Source organism: Bos taurus, chromosome 6, assembly GCF_002263795.3.
Source record: "Bos taurus isolate L1 Dominette 01449 registration number 42190680 breed Hereford chromosome 6, ARS-UCD2.0, whole genome shotgun sequence".
Lineage (NCBI taxonomy): Eukaryota > Metazoa > Chordata > Mammalia > Artiodactyla > Bovidae > Bos > Bos taurus.
Genome location: NC_037333.1, coordinates 69,859,648 through 69,877,578, shown reverse-complemented (window position 1 = coordinate 69,877,578; position 17,931 = coordinate 69,859,648). Strand labels below are relative to the sequence as shown.

General features: G+C 41.3%; 1 non-coding gene across 1 annotated transcript; it reads left to right on the top strand.

Moving 5' to 3' along the window:
• The first annotated feature begins 245 nt into the window (after positions 1-245).
• LOC112447211 (U6 spliceosomal RNA) lies at positions 246-352 on the top strand. Its single transcript, XR_003035313.1, has one exon. It is a non-coding gene; the product is annotated as a U6 spliceosomal RNA (small nuclear RNA).
• The last annotated feature ends 17,579 nt before the right edge of the window (positions 353-17,931 follow it).

Below are 17,931 nucleotides of genomic sequence, written 5' to 3'. Positions count from 1 at the left end.
GAGAATGACTAACAACAAGGTGATTATCACATAGGTTTAGTGTCAAAATTCACCCTACCTGGGTGGCCTGAAAAACTCAGCCTGAGAACTCAGTTTAAATGATTAAAGGTTAACAAGGACACAAGGTGCCTGAAAAAGCAATCACAAATCTCTGGGGAAATGATTAATTCCAAAGGGAATTAATCAAAGTCTCAAAAAAAGTTTCAATGACCATGAGCCCCCAGTTTAAAAAAAAAAAAATCACAGTGCTCACTTCGGTAGCACATATACTAAAACTGGAATGATACAGAGAAGGTTAGCATGGCCCCTGCGCAAGGATGACACACAAATTGGTGATGCATTCCATATTTTTTAATTGCTGGGCAATAAAGTCTGCTCTCTTTAAAATTTAAAAAAAAATTACAGACACATGAGGAAATAAACCGTTATGAGCAGAAGCATGAGAAATAATAAATAATAATATCAGAACCAAATGAATTGGGAAAACTAGATATAATTAAATTAATGGGGCTTTTAAAAAGTATGATCAAGGAACCATAAAATATTGCTTAAAAGATAGTAATATTTGATATTAAGGAATTACCATGGGCTTTTTCTTAATTTCAAATATTTAACTATTATAGATAAAATGATGTGATGTCTGGGATTTCCTTCACTATTATCTGGAGTGGGAAAGAAAGTAGCCAGAGACATAGAGGAAAAAAGATTAGCCATGAATTGTTCATTGTTGAAACTGGAGAGTGGATAATTAAGGATTTACTGTGCTATTCTCTTTACTTTAGTAGATTTGAAGTTTTTCATGTTAAAAATATTTTTTTAGTGAGCAGGAAATATAAGTAAAAGCCAAATAAAACTTCTAATAACAGAAAAGTATACTAAATAAAATTTGAGACTCAGTAGACAATTTGAGACTCAGTATCAGAGAAGACAATGGCACCCACTCGAGTACTCTTGCCTGGAAAATCCCATGGACAGAGGAGCCTGGTGGGCTGCAGTCCATGGGGTCGCTAAGAATCCGACACGACTGAACGACTTCACTTTCACTTTTCACTTTCATGCATTGGAGAAGGAAATGGCAACCCACTCGGGTCGCACAGAGTTGGACACGACTGAAGTGACTTAGCAGTAGCAGCAGACATAGTAGAGATCGTACTAGAAACAGCTGACAAGAGAATTAGTGAAACAGAGAATAGATCTGAAATACTTATCAAGAATGCAGTAGCGAGACTTGCCTGATGGTTCAGTGGCTAAGACTCTGAGCTCCCAATGCAGGGGGCCTGGATTTGATCCCTGGACAGGGAACTAGATCCCACATGCTGCAACTAAAAAGATCCCACATGCCACAACTAAGACCCAGCATGGCCAAAATAAATAAATATTTTTTAAAAAGAAGAAGACTGCAGTAGAGAGACTATATCATAGACTGACTGTAAGATGGTTTGACATACCTAGAAAGCAGACTCAGGAGGCTAAAAATACATCAAATAAGATATCAGAGGTAAATAATACAAAAAATAGGGAAGATGTAAAATTGAAGAGATAATCGCCAAGAATTCTCTAGAACTAATCAAAGACACAAATACTCAGATTCAGGAAGCCCACATCACAAGCAAACAAACTCAAACCTGGATTCATGATGGTGGCAGATTATAATAATTAAAAAAGATTCTTTAAGAAAAAAGATGTATTATATGGAAAGGAGTAGTAGACTGAAAATTGAGTTCTTAACAACAACACTGAGACTCGGAAGTCAGAGAAATATTTTCAAAAAATGAAATGGGCTCTCTCTCTCATCTTACACAAAAGTAAATTCCAGTTGTATCAAGGACATAGATGTAAATCTAAAAATTTTTAAATTTTAAAAAGAAAATAAGTGAGATGATCTTAAGAGCTTTGAAGTAAGGAAGACTTTCTTAAATGAGACAAAAAGAAAAATGAAAAACAAAATTTTATTTGACTAAATTAATACAAGAAAAGTTATGACAAACCTAGACAGCATATTAAAAAGCAGAGACACTGCTTTGCCAAAAAAAGGTCCATCTAGTCAAAGCTATGGTTTTTCCAGGAATCATGTATGGATTTGAGAGTTGGACTATAAAGAAAGTTGAGCACTGAAGAATTGATGCTTTTGAACTGTAATGTTGGAGAAGACTCTTAAGAGTCCCTTGGAATGCGAGGAGATCCAATCAGTCCATCCTAAAGGAAATCAGTCCTGAACATTCATTGGAAGGACTGATGCTAAAGCTGAAACTCCAATACTTTGGCCACTTGATGTGAAGAAATGACTCATTGAAAAAGACCCTGATGCTTGGAAAAATTGAAGGCGGGAGGAGAAGGGGACAACAGAGGATGAGATGGTTTGATGGCATCACCAACTCGATGGACATGAGTTTGAGTAAACTCCAGGAGTTGGTGATGGACAGGGAAGCCTGGCGTGTTGCAGTCCATGGGGTTGCAAAAAGTCAGACATGACTGAGCGACTGAAATGAACTGACCTGAACTGAACTGACATTAATATCAACAGCTCTATATTCTAAAGACTACAAAGAAAGCTTAAAGATAAGCTAAAACTAGGACAAAATACTTGCCATATAGATAACAAATGAGGGATTAGTATCCAGAATGTAAATATTTTAAAACACCTAAAATCTCATGAGAAAATCTCATGAGAAAATCTCATGAGAAAATCTCAATAGAAAAGCAGATATGGTTCAAGAGGGAGGAAGAGGAAAGAAAAATAAAGATAAATAAAAAATAAAGAAAAAACAAACAAAAAAGCATATATGTTATAAAAAATATGTTTTACAGAAGAGAAAACATAAGCAGCAAATAAACATATACTAAAAATGCCCATATAGTTGAGTGAAAAAACAAACCAAGGAGGTATTCATTCAATCTAATTCCATTTATATAAATTTTAAAATATACATAATTAAAAAGTTATTCTTTAGAGATACATTTTGGCCTGGTAATAACTGCAAAGAAAACAAGAGAATAATAAATATAAAATTCAGGACAGTGGTAATCTCCACAGAGAGAATGAGGGATGTTATTAGGAAGGATTACAGAGGAGGATTCAAAGAATATGAAATATTCTCTCTTGAACTGTGTGATGTGTGCAGGGGGGTTTGTCTCATGGATATTTGTATTATGCTTGAAACATACATGTTATATGTTATATTATGTGTTAGAACTCTATATACAGATATCTAAATCAATCTATCATGTTTACATATAGGATAAATACATGTGTGTTACACTCACACCTTGTTGTGCTGAATTGATCGAAAAATAGATCCCTTTGTCACGTTTCTACCCTTTTTAGCAGAAGAAATGAGTGGGAAACTATCCCTCTTTTCATAGACTATGTGAAAAGCTTTTTTTTTATGGTAGTATTTTTCAATTTTTATTGAAGTATAGTTGATTTACAAAAATCTTTTCTTAAAACAAGGAAATTCCATGTAGACAGTTCTCTGAACAGTACTGCTGATTTCTAAATCTCGTCTGATTGCTCACTTCCATGTAAATCATTTTTGTTAAACATGAAGTTATATAAAAATTGATGTGTTTTCCATGCTTCCCTTTTCCTGTAAAGGCTAAGGATCTTAAAATAACACGACGGAGCTCTAAGCTGAAACCTAAACATGGCAAAACATGTAAATCCTCAGGCTATATCTGACAGAGAGCTAATTATATAACTTGGGCTTTCCTTCCCCAGAAACAGGCTCTATCTACCTGCCTCATGCAACAGTGGTTGGGAAGGGAGGGTATATTCTGAATCGTGAAGAAAAATTTTACTAAACACAAGGTATTTCTAGAGCAATCTTTTTTCCATTATGCAGGGGCACAAATATATGTCACATATAGTATGTCATGTCAGCTTAAAAATAAACTTTTAAATTTGGAAATTTTAGGTTTATAGAAAAATTATGAGGATGGTACAGAGTTTTCATACACCCCATGAGATGGTTAGATGGCATGACTGACTCAGTGGACATGAATTTGAGCAAATTCCGGGAGATAGCGGAGGACCGAGGAGCCTGGCGTGCTGTAGTCCATGGTGTCGTGAAGATTTGGACATGACTTAGTGACTGAACAACCGCAATACACTCCATTCCCTCCCAAACACACATACTCATATAGTTTTCTCTACTATTTATGTCTTATACTTCTATGATGCATGGATCACATTGGTGGTGGTGGTATAGTCGCTAAGTCGTGTCTGACTCTTGTGACCTCATGGACTGTAGCCTGCCAGGCTCCTCTGTCCACGTGGATTCTCCAGGCAGGAATACTGGAGTGGGTTGCCATTCCCTTCTCCAGGGGATCTTCCAGAGCCAGGAATCGATCCCATGTCTCCTGCATTTCAAACAGATTCTTTACCGACTGAGCTACAAGGGAAGCCAATGGATCACATTAAGGAACTAATATTAATATCTTATTAACTAATGCACATTTTATCCAGATTTCCTCAGTTTCCTCCTAATGTTCTTTTCCTGTTCAAAGATCCCATCAGGGTTCCAGGTAACACTGTCATCGTGTCTCCACAGGCTCTTCTTGTTGTGACAGATTCTCAAACTTTCCTTCTTGAGGATTAATGGTCAGATATTTTGTAGAATGTTCCTCATTTGGAATTTGTCTGATATTTTTCTCGTGATTTGACTAGGGTTATATTCTTTTGGAAGAAAAAACTGCAGGAGTGAAATGCCATTATCAAAAAGTTTCATTTTTATTAATCTCATTTTTCATTTTTTTAATGGTAGGTTTGAGTATATAAGAAAGTATATGTACAGAAAAATAAATTGCCAAGCAATAAATCAAAATACTATCTCAGATACTGAAGTTACTGGATATTTGAATTTTTTTTTTACTTTTTGCTTGTCTGTATTTTCTAAATGTTCTGCAATAGACATGTGCTTTTAAAATAGAAAAAAAAATTAATGTCTACTTTTAGAGTTGTCTATAACCTCAGATGGGCAGATGACACCACCCTTATGGCAGAAAGTGAAGAGGAACTAAAAAGCCTCTTGATGAAAGTGAAAGTGGAGAGTGAAAAAGTTGGCTTAAAGCTCAACATTCATAAAAGGAAGATCATGGCATCCGGTCCCATCACTTCATGGGAAATAGATGGGGAAACAGTGGAAACAGTGTCAGACTTTATTTTTCTGGGCTCCAAAATCACTGCAGATGGTAACTGCAGCCATGAAATTAAAAGACGCTTACTCCTTGGAAGGAAAGTTATGACCAACTGAGATAGCATATTAAAAAGCAGAGACATTACTTTGCCAACAAAGGTTTGTCTAGTCAAGGCTATGGTTTTTCCTGTGGTCATGTATGGAGGTGAGAGTTGGACTGTGAAGAAGGCTGAGTGCCGAAGAATTGATGCTTTTGAACTGTGGTGTTGGAGAAGACTCTTGAGAGTCCCTTGGACTGCAAGGAGATCCAACCAGTCCATTCTGAAGGAGATCAGCCCTAGGATTTCTTTGGAGGGAATGATGCTGAAGCTGAAACTCCAGTACTTTGGCCACCTCATGCAACGAGTTGACTCATAGGAAAAGACCCTGATGCTGGGAGGGATTGGGGGCAGGAGGAGAAGGGGACGACAGAGGATGAGATGGCTGGATGGCATCACCGACTCGATGGACGTGAGTCTGAGTGAACTCCGGGAGTTGGTAATGGACAGGGAGGCCTGGCGTGCTGTGATTCATGGGGTTGCAAAGAGTCGGACACGACTGAGTGACTGGACTGAACTGAACTGATACTTGTTTGACAGAGAAAGAGATGGCACCCCACTCTAGTACTCTTGCCTGGAAAATCCCATGGACGGAGGAGCCTGGTAGGCTGCAATCCATGGGGTCGCTAAGAGTCGGACACGACTGAGTGACTTCACTTTCACTTTTCACTTTCATGCATTGGAGAAGGAAATGGTAACCCACCCCAGTGTTCTTGCCTGGAGAATCCCAGAGATGGGGGAGTCTGCCATCTATGTGGGCTGCCGTCTATAGGGTCACACAGAGTTGGACACAACTGAAGCGACTTAGCAGCAGCAGCAGCATACTTGTTTGAAAAGGTACTTAGTGCTTCAAACGTAGCTCTTTCTTTCCAGGCCTGGTGGAAATAAGGAAATATATGTAGGTGCCACTTTCTGAGCAGTCAGAATAAGCCCCTACTCCATGTTCCAGTTGCTTCTCGATCAATACCCACAGCTGAAAGAGCCAAGGAGGAAGTCAGAAGGGAAAGGAGAAGGATTAGCCCGAAAGAATCACTCTTACTTCAAGCATGGTGGCTCCAAGAGAGAGCAGGTCTTTCTGCTATCTATTTCTCTGTCTGCCCGGTTCTATCATCTCTCTCTTCCTCCTCATTTCATTCATTTATTCATTCTTTTATTCTCTCAACTAGTATTTATCGAAGGCACTGAGAACTGACTAGGACATCAAAAGACGCCCCTATCCTCAAGACACTGGCTTCCTAGTGTGGTAAGGGCATCTGGCAACAAATACTCTGTTGTGAGGCAGTTAATGCCAAAAAGAAAAATTAAATGGTTAAAGAGAAATAAATGGGAAGGAGAAAAGGAACTTTGCTATTTTAAAGATGATTGGAAGACCTCTCTGATGAGATGACCTTGAACAGGGACTAGGGTTCCAGGCTGAGGAAGTGCCAAGTACAAAAGCCCCGAGATGGAATTTTAGGTCCCAGACCTGTGCTGGGGTTGGGGACCTACAGGTTATTCTGTTAGAAGGAAATCCACTGGCAAGTTCTTAGTTAAACAGTAACAGGACCTGAATGAGGCATTTAAAAGATCACTTTGGCTTCTGTTTGGAGATTTGACCGGGTGGGTTGAGGGGGGGAGATGGGGGTGGAGGGGTATGACGAGGCAAAGAAATCTATTTGGAGATAACTGCATGAGTTATGGCAAAAGAAGACAATGAATTATACTAAAGTGGTAGAAGTGAAGGTGAAAAAAAGTAGGCGTATTCCGTATATAATTTGATGGAAGAGACAAAGGATATCTAATTATTTGGATATCAGATATGAGAGTATTTCGAGATTTTGTACATATGAAACTATTTTGTACTTCCCAAAATATCATCTCACCCAACTTTTCAGCCTTTGAATTGGTTGAAATTTGAGAAATTCTCATATATACACTCTGTCTTTCAGAAAATATTGCAAAGAAAAGAAGACTGTTTTCTATTTATTTTTCTTTTCAATTCTCTTCTCTCTCCCATTCTTCTTTCCCCAAAGAAGTCCATTCTAATATATGTATGTCTTTAAACATGCTTATATCCTTGTTAAATTCATAATATCATTTTAGTTATATGCACACTTATAATTTACCAAAATATGTTAACAAACATCTCATTTTTTTACTCAACACTTTTTAGGATCTATCTATTCATGTTGCTGTTTGTACATCTAGTAATAAGCTTTTGCTTACTGTGTAAACAATATCTACAGCTCTACTGATTAATATCTAGGTTGCTTGCAAATTCCAGAAGATATAATATGACTTCTAGGAATATTCTTATGTGGATGATGCTGTGGACGTGTGCATGGGTATCTTTGGGATAAAATAACTTTCATTTCCTATTCACATCCTTTATTGGTTTTGATTTTAGGAGTTCCTCAGATTCTGGATACTAATTCCTGTTAATTTCAGACATTGCATTTATTTTCAGTCTGTCACCCACATGTTAATTTTGTCTGTAGTTTGCTTATTGGAACTGAAATCTTTCATTTAAATGTGGTCAAATGACCTACTATCTTTTTAAAATCCTTAAAGTGTATAGAATTCAGAAGAATCTCAAAAGAAAACTTAGAACAAAGCAAAGGCTACCCACTCCAGTATTCCTGTCTGGGAAATTTGATGGACAGAGGAGCCTAGTGGGCTACAGTCCATGGGATTGCAAAGAGTCAGACACAACTGAATCAATTTAGCATGCATGTATACAGGAGTATGGCACTCAAAAAAAAAAAAAATATATGGTTAACACTGGCAAACTGCCCTTCTGTTGAATGGAGCATGATGTTTGAAAAACATCAGGGTTGTAAGTTTCATCTACTTATGGAGCCATGTTCTACTGCTGCTGCTAAGTCACTTCAGTCTTGTCTGACTCTGTGCGACCCCACAGACAGCAGCCTACCAGGCTCCTCTGTCCCTGGGATTCCCCAAGCAAGAATACTGGAGTGGATTGCCATTTCCTTCTCCAATGCATGCATGCATGCCAAGTCTCTTCAGTCATGTCCGACTCTGTGTGACCCTATGGACAGCAGCCAACCAGGCTCCTCTGTCCACAGGATTCTCCAGGCAAGAATACTGGAGTGGGTTGCCATTTACTTCTCCGGAGCCATGTTCTATCCCTGCCCAACTCCCTCTGACACACAGTAGGTGATTAATAAATCACAGAACACAACTACAATTATATCTCTATTCTGCTCATGGTCTATGAAGGAAGGAAAAAACAAGAAAGACCACATACAATCAGTATCACCAGAGTTAATGACTATTATTCAACAACGCTACTTTTAACTTTTTTTTCTCTATGAATACAATATGTGTTCTCTATGAATACAAGTAGACATAGATTTTTGAAGTAGAATTTGATAAGATGCATATTGTTTTTAATCTGCTCCTTTTTTCTTCTTTCCTTTGTTTTTAAAAGGCCACTACATCATAGGTACTATTCTTTAACACTTATTTTTATTTTTGAATTTGTTTGCTGGATCTTAGTTTCGGTCCGTGGGATGTTCAATCCTCCTTGAGGCATCTTCATGCAAACTCTTAGTTGTGGCATGTGGTATCTAGTTCCCCGACCAGGGATCAAACCCAGGCCCCCTGCGTTGAGAGCGTGGCGTCTTAGCCACCGGACCGCCAGGGAAATCCCCATAGGCATTATTCTATGTCAACAAATGTACCTACCTCATCATTCTTACTGGCTAATGACTTCAGATATTCCATTGTTTGCATAAACCATAATTAAACCAATTTCCCATTTTTGAACTTTTAAGTTAGTTCTAGCATGTATGTATTACATATGCACTACATTTTCTATGTGTGTTAAATTATTATATATTCAGTTATATCTATCACACAATTCTGTAAAGGCAATGGCACCCCACTCCAGTACTCTTGCCTGGAAAATCCCATGGATGGAGGAGCCTGGTGGGCTGCAGTCCATGGGGTCGCTAAGAGTCGGACACGACTGAGCGACTTCACCTTCACTTTTCACTTTCACGCATTGGAGAAGGAAATGGCAACCCACTCCAGTGTTCTTGCCTGGAGAATCCCAGGGACGGGGGAGCCTGGTGGGCTGCCATCTATGGGGTCGCACAGAGTCGGACACGACTGAAGCAACTTAGCAGCAGCAGCAGCAGCAGCAGCAGCAGCAGTGCTCTTAGAGGAATATCTCTGGCCATATGCCTCTGAACCCTTGATGGAAATGTTCTCTCACATGCTATTTCTCCGCAGGAACTGCTCTCATTTCTACATCTTTTACTCTAAATCCCTGGAATCAAATCAGCAAAAATTAGAAGCATATCAAATTACCCACGCTAAATATTAAAGGGTTTGGGGATTTATTTACTTGCTTGCTTGTGTGTTTGCCTGTTTATTTATTCATTTATTCTGGCAAGGTTTGTCAAAAACAAAATTCATCACATTTTAAGCCTAGATTTTGCATTATGTTTTCAGAGTCAAACAAGAAGTTTTCTCAGGTGAGTTTTCAAAAAGCCACACTACTTTTGGATGTAGTGACACATTCTAGATAATTAAGTATAATGAACCATGCACTGTGAGAGAACTCCAAATCAAAAAAGAAACAAACCTGGCAAAGAGGAACAACTGTCTGCAGATTGCCGAAAATGGGATTTGATAAGTGAGGCCTGCCAATTTCCCTCTTTCTTGAATAGCAGAAAATCCCATGGCGGGGTGTTGATTTCTCTCTAGGCTAGGTGGGAAGGGATGGCGCCCCTAGTGATTAGGAAATATGCATTTCCACTTTGGGCCACCTGTGGTTAATTGTCTTTGTTATCTCAGGAATAGCTTTTCTGGCTCCTCCCCTAAAATGGATCATCCTCTCAAAGATACCTCAATATAAGTAATAGAATAATTGTAAAAAATGAACAAATGTACTCCTCTGCATTTGAGTGGTTGCCATGGCAATACCAGCAGTGCAAATTTCCTGTGAGCCTGCTATACAGGTCCGTGAAGGACCCAACTCTGCATCTCTTAACCAGAGGCTGCCTCTGCTGCTGAGCTTGGGAGGCCCTGTGTGCGTGCAGTTAGAGGACACTCAAACCTCTCAGAGGAGAGCTGCCCACCTTCTAAATGACAGATCTCTCAGCGTCTCTATGATCCCACTTCGACTGCTCGCTTGTCCGTTTCCTAATGGAGTCAGCAGAGACGTGATTCACACCAATCCCAAGTGTTCATTAGAAATATTGGTACTAATGAACTCAGATAATTTATCTGAAACATGCACTTAAAAATCACTCATCTTTCTGTTTTCAGGTTAATGAGCTCTTTTCCCCTCTAAGCGGCATAGGAGGCTCTCTATGCGGTTGTCATAATTATATATTTGGGGCTGGTCTCCTTCTATCTTTATGTTTTTTGTGTCTTTCTCTTTTTCTCCTTTTCCCAATTCTTCTTATTCCAAAGGGTTTGCTTCCACGTCATTAGTTACTGTCCAGAATGTATTAAGGAAATCACTGCTATCAGGATCCATAACTGGGATACAGCATGAAAAAGCCAATAGAAGTCAGAGCTTGGAGGTGGGGAGAGCGAGAAGATGAGGGCCAGACACACTGCACGTTTGGGTCCTGTTTGACAACCATGGAGGGGGGACTGGGCATAGTAGGATCCCAGAGTCTCCCAGTCAAAATGGCCTTTGCTCTCTGGCCAGCTCAGAACCCTTCTTCCCCAACTCCATCCCATCCCTCAGGCTTTTAATGGTAAAATCCCTCACTTCTGGAAGAGCCTTCACTGGTCCTAGAAAAGCCCTGAGTCCTTGCACCATCCATTTGCCAGCACCAAGGAGAAACAGGAGGCTCATTCCTCATGCCTTTGAGGATCTTGAACTCCTTTGAATCTGATGACAGCTAAAGACTTTGTCCCCAGAAAAGTGGGCATGCACACACACACATACACAAGCACAATTTCACTAATATGTTGGTACAATTTCAGAGGATTGGTGAAACCCCATTGAAGCCCAGGGTAAGGAACACAGAGTCAAATATACTAGTCAGGAGGAAGGGGTACCATCCCAGATCCTGGCATCTGGTTTTCTGTCATTTCTGTCATTTCCTCCAAGAGTGCTGATTAAATGCTTCTTTGATGCCTAATCTCTCACTAGATACTTTGAACTGGAAAACAAAAGAAGATACATATCTTTTTTCTGGAGGATTCTGCAGATGAATGAGAGAGATGGGGGGAAGCAAATATCTGAACAAACGGAAAACACAGAGGGTAAAGGAGGGAAGGCAAGTCTCACACACACACACACACACACACACACACGGACACATACTCAAATCCCTGTTCACATATACATGCTACAGGGAGGAAGAGACGTATGGCCTGGTATTAGTCACAGAAGGCTTCCTAGAAGAAGCAGTTCTTGGATTAAAAATCCAGATTACAGGCTGCACCAGGACAAAATAGGTAGGAAATTAGAAACTTTCAAAGTTGGACTCTCTGAGGCTGATAGTGTGATGGGTATACTCACTTCCATATTAAAGCTATTGTTAATTTTTCCCACATCGGGAAATGGCAAGGAGAAAGGATGAACAGTTTACAGGAAACAAGGAACTTTCTGTCCGCCTGAAAGTGGCGTGGCTCTGCATCTTCTCTCACCGTTTTTAAAATAATCGTGGAAAACCAACGTGCCAAGAAGCCATTTCCTTGACACCCAGGGCAGAATTACTGAAGGCTGAGAAAGGCTCTGTTATGGGGAGAGTTCGTGGAAGTATTTCTTAGGCAGAGGGAAAAATAACAAAAGGGTTTTTTCCAACTTAAAATATTTATATGAACAGGAATACTGTGCTCTATCAATCTAACGCTACCCGAGGCTGCAAATCCGTGCACCCTTCCTCGGCCAGGCCTCAGCTAGGAAAGGTCGAGTTTATGTAAAAACACATAACCAGTCCTTGGTTATCCATATGGAACAGTCCTGAGAACGAGGGTCTTGCATATATGAAGTATGTGCCATGGGCTTTCCAAAACATTGGGAAAGGATGTATACTTTAGATAGCATGTTCTGGGTTTTATCACTTTTTAAAAAAAAATTTAATACAACTGTCTGAGCTGACCAAATGATTTAGACAAATCTCATCAAGGCTTTAAAAAGAAATCACTGCATTTTTGAGTTTCACTCTAAGTTTGCATTTCTAAAGTTCAGAAAATGACATTTAAGAAAAATGAAGTTTTCATAGACACAGAAGCAAGAACACACCCAATTTAAAGTTCTCTGAGGCAACAACTTGCTCCCAAATTGGGTAGATTAGAGCACTCTTGATAGTTACAGAAATAACCTAAAATATCACATGGAAGTCAGGTGGGAAAGTGAACAATATTATTAGAACTTGAACATTTCTATTTTTTAATCTGATGTTTAAATTGGTGACATTATTGCTGAGTAAGGACCTTGTGAGTTATAAATCACTTGTAAGTATTGCCTGAATATATCTATTTGCTTTTACACTTAATTAAGGCTATTTGGAGTCATTTGCTGACTATTTGGAGAAGGAAGTAGAAAATGATCAGAAAACCTTTCTGTGGGCCCCAAGGGCTAATGTCTATCCCTATAGCTCATAAACTCACAATGATCTGGGGTAGGCATTTCCCTTGAATCCTTCACCTCCTGCCTCTCTCACTTAGTCATGTCTACTGCTAGGTGTTGGGGATGTAAATATAGCAAGTGGCCAGGGATGCCCTACATACTGAGACACTGGGAAATGTGTCCCAACTTTGGACCATTCTGATACTTTGTTATCAGTGCATTGGGGGTAAGACATACCCAACATCCTCAGTTGCATCTATTAGTCAACTTAAGAAGAGGCTTTGCATGCATGCTCAGTCATGTCCAACTCTTTGCAACCCCAAGGACTGTAGCCCACCAGGCTCCTCTGTCCATGGGATTTTTTAGGCAAGAATACTGGAGTGGGTTGCCATTTTCTGCTCCAGGGAATCTTCCTGACCCAGGGATCAAACCCGTGTCTGTGGCATCTCCTGCATTAGCAGGCAGGTTCTTTACCACTGTATCACCTGGGTAGCCCATAAACTCACTGATGATGACCCAAATGCTCTATCAAGTAGCCCTCTGAGACTTTTTCCTACCCAAACCCTCTGTAGCAGCTGGCATGACTACTCCTTTCTTAAAGCTTCTTCTCAGAGTCTACAACACAACACCCTATGCTATCTCCTGCTTTTACATCTGGTCTTTATCCCTACTCCATCCCCCAGGCTCTTATTCCTATATCCCTCCCTTTGCAAGTGTGAGTCTTCACCCAAGTTTCCTTTCTTAACTATTTTCTCTTCTTGTTCTACAGACTTTCCCATTTCCAATGACCTTCACCATACCATGACTCCAATCATCTCTCTAGGCCAACATTTCCAAAATTTTTCTCCAGTCCAGCTTTCCCTCCTGAATATCAAGTCCAAATTTCCATTTTTTATCTGTGATATTTTCATTTGATTGTCCCATAGATCACTCAAAAATCAGCACATCTAGAATCAACTCGATGTCTTCACCTTCAAACTTGCTGTTCCCCCTGTATTTCCTTCCTTGGATAATATCACTACCGTCCACTCACTCATTCAACAAACACTTACTGAGAACTTACCATGTGCCAGGTACCATTCTGAGTGCATGGGACACATCAGTGTATAAAAACGAGACCCCTGGGCTCACAGAGCAGACATTCACTAGAATGAATCCCACATAATGCAAGCCAGAAGTCTTGGAATCTGTCCCTGACTCTCTCTCTCCACTGCCAAGACCCTAAAATGGTTATTTTCATCTCTACCTCCTGTCTTATGACAGACCCATAACTGCCTCCTCTCTTTTCCTACTTTAATTCATCCCCTACATTATCATCAATATGATCTCTCTCAATTGCCAAGTGGTTTCAGTGCCTTTTCATGGCTGACAGGATCAATCCTAAAATAGACCTTGTACAGAGATAGTCTCCTTCCTTCTTCCCACTGCTCATGCCCTTCTCTCTGGGTACCCTGTGTACTCCTCCCCAAACACTCGAAGTCCTTCCCCACCTCTGTCTCTCCTATGGAGCAGGGAAATATCCCTGTCATCATTTTCTTTCTTAGTTTAGAGATCATGGCAGGGGATTTCCTTGGTGGTCCACTGATTAAGAATCCACCTTCCACTGCAGGGGTCATGGTTCAACCCCTGGTCAGGGAACTAAGACCCCACGTGCTGTAGGACAACTAAGCCCAGACACTCAACTAGCGAAGCCTGCATGCCACAACAGAGATCCAGCACAGCCAAAATAAAATTTAAAAAATAAATAAAAATAAATGGGACCTAATCAAACTTTAAAAAAAAAAAACTTTTAAAAACAAATAATCACAGCAATAGTCACTGTATATTAGGTGCTCATTTAATTCCTACCTTACAAACACTTTGCAAGGATGTTCACTTGTTCAATCATGCCCAACTCTTTGTGACCCCATGATCTGACCCCACCAAGCAAGACTCCATTTATGGAATTTTCCAGGCAAGACACTTTACATATTCTTAAATCCATACAGCAGTCTGGTAAGGTAAGTGCCATGGTTATTAACTTTGTTTTACAGAAGAATAAACTGATACTCAGAGGTACTGAATAACTTGCCCACTTCCACAGCTAGGCTATTTCAAAGCCCCTGCTGTCTGCCCAAAGATGAACCCCTCTCAACCCAGTACTCTGCACAAGGGTCTCAGTGAATTCTGATTGACTTTTTGCTCTCTCGTATCTGCATCTTTTTTTGGAAACTGCCAGTGACATCTTAGGAATGGATAAGGTGTAAATTCCAATTGAAATGAGTTTAATTAGCAGGGATATCTTGGCATGCTCTCTTCAAATCTCAGAGTTGCAATCCTTTCAAGATTTATGTGAAGTTTTCTTTTCTTCTCTGCTTCCCCTGTCTTCTTAACTTTAGAGCTTGCTTTGGAAGTTTGCAACAGGCAGAAGTCAGATGTGTAAATAAAAGGGTAGAGGTCTTCCTAAAGGGAGAAGATGGTGACCGCTATCTAATGCCCCAAGAAAAGACAGATCCCAGTTTCATGACCCACACTAATTTTCTTCCCTTGTCTTGGCTTCTTTCCTCAATCTGGCTAGGATGATGATAAAATAATTATGGGCAACAGTGACAAGGGAAAAGTATGAGTTCCCCCTGCCCTGGCTGTGGAAGTCCAGGCCCCACTGATAACTGAGAGAGACCCTCTGGGAAAGCAGCTGGGTTGGGAGAATTATGGGCAGCTCCAGGTCAGAGATTTCCTGTGGTAATCTCAAATCCAAATATTTTGTCCTGTTTTTACTCAGCGTGATCCGTCCTCTTATTCAGACCTGGTGGAGTCAGAGGGCAAATGTAACCCCCTCTCCCATTTCTCTGTCTGAGGGCTGATGGCAGCACGTGATAGACATGCCCCGAGGGGAGGACTGGCAAGTCCAAGCTGATGTGGGCCCACACAGCTGGACCCAGGATGAAGGGGCCAGAGGCCAGTGACACAGTGGCTGGACACTGCAAGGACAGGGATGAAGGGACCGGGGTCTATTTCTCCTTCTTGGCTAAGTTAATCACCACAAACAAATGGAGCTAAAACAGGACTCTCCCTCACTGTTCCAGGTGACCTACGCTATGTGACAGGGCATCTCATCTAGAAAGATCTCCTCCTCCCCTCCACCCCACTCCACACCCCCCACCACTCCCCCAGCCCTGGCTCCTACAGGCTGGAGATAAGGCCGTAGCCAGCAGAGAGGCACGAGAACACAGGGAGCACTCCATGCCCACCTGCGGTCAGGTAGGAGGGGGGCACAGTCAGCCCTGGCCTTAGGACTGGGGATCAGAGGCTCAGCCAAGAGCCAGGGTGCATCGGTGTGAGCACTGACCCGTAGCACACTTGAGGCGTTCCAGAGACCAAAGTGTGCCTAAGTGACCTTACCAGCGGCTCTGAAGTACAGCCTCCTCTTCCTAAAAAGTCAGCCCCCAACATGGAAGGAATAAAACCCCATCTTCCCCCATAGCCTTCAGTCTCCCCAAGCTCAACTGTACCCTTGCCCAGCACATTCCCCCTGCTTGAAGAGGGCAGAGGGGGCTTTTTGGTTTGGGGAGAGCACTCAGCAAAGGTGCGGGGGTGGGAGCGTGGAGGAGGGACTCTGAGAGCAAGAGCTGGGTACTACCGTGCCCTGCTCCCACCCATAATGTCCTCTCAGAGCAGCCGGTCCAGTCTTCCCTGATTACAGTCAGGCCCCAAGGAGGACATGTGGGTTCAGTCCGGGCTTGCTGGCCCCCAGACTCTACCACATAGACATCTCCTCTACTTTGTGAAAGAGACGAGCAAGGGGGTTTATAATGAGGCAGGGGCAGCACTAAGTGACTCCCGAAAAGGAGTCACTAGGGGGGCTGGGAAACTCAACATGTCTGCACTAGGCTCTAGGATGCAGGCAGGCCCAACAACGCTCAAGAGGGAAGAGAAGCCCTTACCTGTGTAATTTACAAAGGATCTCATTTCATTCTTATTTCATTTCCCCCATTTCCTAGATTAGGGAATTGAGGCTTTTAGAAGTTCAGCTTTGATTGACAGGTCATTGTGACCTTCTTGACCTCAAAATCTTCCTCTGTCACTAAATAAATCTTCAGGATGTTCTGGCTTTCATATTCCATGAGGCTGGGACTTCCACAGGGACCACATCACACCATCATTTCCACTACACTTGTTTGCACAATTCTACAAATGTTATCCCGTGAGGCCATGCCATCTGCTTCTGCCCATGACAGATGGACCCCACGGCAGGTGTCCCTGAACCTCTTCTCAAGGTGGGCCTGTTGAGAGGTCAAGAAGGTAACCTCAATAAGCAAAGTTACTGACTCACTCTATGTCAACTCACCAACTTACAAGACCTCTCTTAAGCCTGGGGACTGAAATTCCAACTGGCCTTAATGAAGGGGATGAGTAGAGAAAGCCAGGTGACTGTGACAACAGGAGACACGGCTGGTAACTGATGTCTGATTTTGATGAAATATGCAGGCATGTGTGAATAAAATAAATATCAAAGCTGGCAATACTTAGATCCTCAAGACCTGTTTGGGACTGGGGTGGTGGGTGATGAGAGGGTTAACAGAACAGTGAAACCTTCATCTGTGCTTTTCCAATTGTCCTTCAGTCTCTAATGAGGTATATATAAGTACATGCAAGCATAAGTTACTCCTTGACTTTAGTAAATAACTAGCTGGCTGGGCCCCTTCGGCTGTCCTGACATTCTGGGAGCCTTGCTTCCTGTTAGGGTTGCCTTAGGCCCAGCAAGAATCAGACTCAACATTACATTTTTTTGCTTCAATCTTTTATGGACATGATGATGCTGATTTTTAATATAGATCTTTTTATGATGAGTTGGAGGGTGGCAGAATGACTTTTATGAGGACAAACCTGGTTACTATGTATGTAATTCATTGGGGCTTTTAAGATGTAGAAATTTGATTGCCTGCCTAGCTTGGGGACTCTTTTTTTATTGCACATCCAAGTTTGTTTATGAAATTCTCTCAGCACCAGATAACATTGCTGTCTGATAAGAACGGGGAGTGTTTATGTGACCTTGTGGTGATAGTGGTTGGGGTATGAGGGTCTCTTTTGTCAAAGAAAAGAAGTATAGGACATGCAATGACTCCACATAAAGACAGTGTCCTTTGGTGATGTGCAGAAAAGGCTTGCCGGCTCC